Below are 3,773 nucleotides of genomic sequence, written 5' to 3'. Positions count from 1 at the left end.
GCCTTAGGCACGACGCTACCAGAGCTAGGTATATTCCTAAAGAAGTGAGAGCCATGACAAGAACAGACATATGCACACCCATGTTCATTGCGGCACTATTTACAATAGCCAAAAGATGGAAACAACCTAGGTGTCCATCAATTGAGGAATGGATAATGAAACTACAGTACATACACACAATGGAATACTATACTAAATAACCTGAAGAATAACCTAGAATCTGCAAAACACCACATAACATGGATGAACTTGGAGGATATTATGCTGAGTTAAATAAGTCAATCACAAAAGTACAAATATTGTATTAGTCCGTTATTGTAAAAGTCAAGGAAAGGTTTATCTATAGAAGGAAATTTTCTTTGTTGGTTACCAGGGATAGGAGGGGTGGGGAGGGAACACTGTTAGATAAGTAGAGATAGGTATTGATTTGGGTGAAGAGAAGGGCAATGTACCAAATGTGAGTGATCAACATGGTGGCATTGAGGAAGTGGAAGACATAGAGAGGTACATGGCAGGTACAGACAACAAAGATAAACCCTTTTGCACATACAGTACTGCATTGTCAATGAAGGCAAACATGGTGTATGGGTGGATAGATGGGTGGACAGGCTGATCTATTAGGTATGTCTATGAAGCGGGAAGTGTACCCAAGACCATGTATAGGGTTGGCAGACAATAATCCTACAAGTGTATTTGTATGATCTGAATTCCCAGGTGTATAGTAGAGCTGACAAGGGACAAAATTGTAATCACTTCTTGGTTACAGCCAGCTACCCAGAGGGACTGAGTAATTGAACCTGTGGGCTCGGGACCATAGTCACAGGGGACATAAAGCTCAATTGGCATAACATACTACACAAAACATTGTTCCACCTCCTACTTTGGCAAGTAGCAACTGGGATCTTAAAAGCTTATAAGCAGTCATCTAGATGCAACAATGGGTCTCTCCAGTCCAGAGCAAAGAAGAAAGAAGAAAACCAAAGATTCATGGAAAGAATTAGTCCTTGGGACTGGTACACAATGTGATCTGCAGCCTATATGACTATGAGACCAGAACTACTAGATGGTGCCCGGCTACCACTGTCAACCACTTGGAGGGGGATCTATGTAGGAGATACTGTATAAAGAGGGAGAACAGTGTGGAACAAAACTCAAAATCATTTGGAGAAAAAAAAAGGGGGGCAGGAGACCAGGTTTGCTGGTCCAATAGAGCCTGGTGGAACCATTGAGACTATGGCCCCTAGCTTCCCCTCAAGTCTGGCATTGAACCCACACCTGTGGCTTCCAGCCAAACAAAAGTTGAACATTTACCTGAGGTAGATATACTCCTTGGAGAGAACAATCATTGGAGAAAGAAGGGCTGTTAATGCACAGGGTGACAGCTGAGGGGGAAGGAGTGCATGGAGGGATGAGCATATGGAAGAGGCAGCTATCAGGAGGAAGTGGGAGGGGAGCTGTTGCATTGTGCTAAATTGTAGTCAATATCATGAGACAAAGTATTATGTGAACTGCCATATGGAAAGTGAATTTGCTCTGTAAATTTTCTCCCAAATCACAATAAAAATAAATAAATAAATAAACAAATCAATCAATCAATAAAAGAATACCAGAACGATGTTTATCTTTCTTTTTTTTAATAGACTATGCAAAAGCATTCAACTGTGTTGATCATAACGAAATGGATATTGAGAAGAATGTGAATTCCAGGACACTTAATTGTGCTTGGGAGCTCTGGTAGCGTAGTGCCTAAGGCACTTGACTGCTAACCAGAAAGCTGGTGGTTCAAACCTACCAGTCACTCCTCAGAAGGAAGATTGGGCAATCTACTTCCTTAGTGATACTGCCTTGGAAACCCAAGGGGGGATTGCTATAAGTCAGGTCCTACTTGATGGCACATAACAACAACAATGACATACTTGTGCTTACTAGGAACCTTTACATAAACCAAGAGGTAGTCATCCAAACAAAACAGGAGGATACTGCATGGCTTAAAAACAGGAAAGATGTGCATCAAGGTTGTATCCTTTCACTATACTCATTCAATCTGTGTGCTGAGCAAATAATCTGAGAAACTAGACTACATGAAGAATGTGACATCAAAACTTGAGAAAGACTTAATAACAGCCTATGATAAGCAGAAGATACAACTTTACTTGCTGAAATTGAAGAAGACTTGAAGAACTTAATTAGAAAGATGAAAGATTATATCATTAATCATGTAAAAGGAGAATTCACAATCAACATTGCACTGGGCAAATCTGCTGCAAAAGACCTCTTTAAAGTGCTGAAGAGCAAAGATGTCTCCTTGAAGACTAAAATGCACCTAATTCAAGCCAGGTATTTTCAATTTCCTCATATACATGTGAGAACTGGACTATGAACAAGGAAAACTGAAAAAGAGTTGATGCTTTTGAGTTGTGGTGTTGGCGAAGAATACTGAAAGTACCATGGACTGCCAAAAGAGCAAACAAATCTGTCCTGGAAGAAATGCAGCTGGAATGCTCCTTGGAAACAAGAATGTCTAGACTTTGTCTCACCTACTTTGGTCATGAGGAAATTGAAGATTTTTATCAACTTCTGCAGTCTAAAACTGATCGAACATGCAATCAAGATTATCAGTGACTATCACTGGTGATTGGAATGCAAAAGTTAGAAACAAAGAATCACGGTAGTTGGAAAATTTCGCCTTGGTGATGGAAATAACTCTGGAGATTGCATGATAGAATTTTGCAAGACCAATGACTTATTCTTTGAAAATGCCTTTTTTCAACAATACAAACAGTGGCCATACACATGGACTTTGCCAGATAGAGTACACAGCAATCAGACTGACTACATCTGTGGCAAGAGGCGATGGAGAACCTCACTATCTTCAGCCAAAACAAGGCCAGGAGCTGATTGTGGAACAGACCATCAATTGTTTACATGCAAGTTCAAGTTGAAGTTGAAGACAACTAGAACAAGTCCACAAGAGCTAAAATATCACCTTGATTATATCCCTCCTGAATTTAGAGACAATCTAAAGAATATATTTGATGTATTGAGCACCAATAACTGAAAAGCAGAGGAATTGTGGGATGGCATCAAGAACATCATCCATGAAGAAAGTAAGAAAAATGAAGGGAAAAAAAAAAAAAAAGACCAAAATGGATGACAGAAGAGACTCTGTACCCTTGAGCAGAGAGTAGCCAAAACAAATGGAAGAAATGACAAGATAAAAGAGCTGAACAGAAAATTTCAAAGAGCAGCTAGAGCAGACAAAGCAAATTACTATAATGAAATGTGCAATGATTTGGAGTTAGAAAACCAAAAGGGAAGAACATGTTTGGCATTACTCATACTGAAAGAACTGAGGAAAAAATTTAAACCTCGAGTTGAAATATTGAAGGATTCTATGGACAAGATATTGACTGATGAACAAAGCATCAAAAGAAGATGGAAGGAATACACAAAGTCACTGTACCAAAAGGAACCTGCCGATCTTCATTCATTTCAGGAGGTGGCATATGATCAAGAACCAATAATATTGAAGGAGGAAGTTGAAGCTGCCCTGAAGGAATTGCCAGAGAACAAGGCTCCAGGAATTGAAGGAATATTCATTGAGATATTTCAAGAAACCTATGCCCCACTAGAGGCGCTCATTTGGTTATGCCAAGAGATTTGGAAGACAGTTACCTGGTCAATTGACTGGAAGAGATCCATTTTTGTACCCATTCCAAAGAAAGATGATCCCACAGAATGTGGAAATTATCGAACAATATCTTAATATCACA

The sequence above is a fragment of the Orycteropus afer genome, unplaced genomic scaffold, assembly GCF_000298275.1.
Source record: "Orycteropus afer afer isolate SDZICR_OR568_19922 unplaced genomic scaffold, OryAfe1.0 scaffold00167, whole genome shotgun sequence".
Classification (NCBI taxonomy): Eukaryota; Metazoa; Chordata; class Mammalia; order Tubulidentata; family Orycteropodidae; genus Orycteropus; species Orycteropus afer.
The sequence above is the reverse complement of the archived record's forward strand: the minus strand, read 5'-3'. Positions refer to the sequence as shown.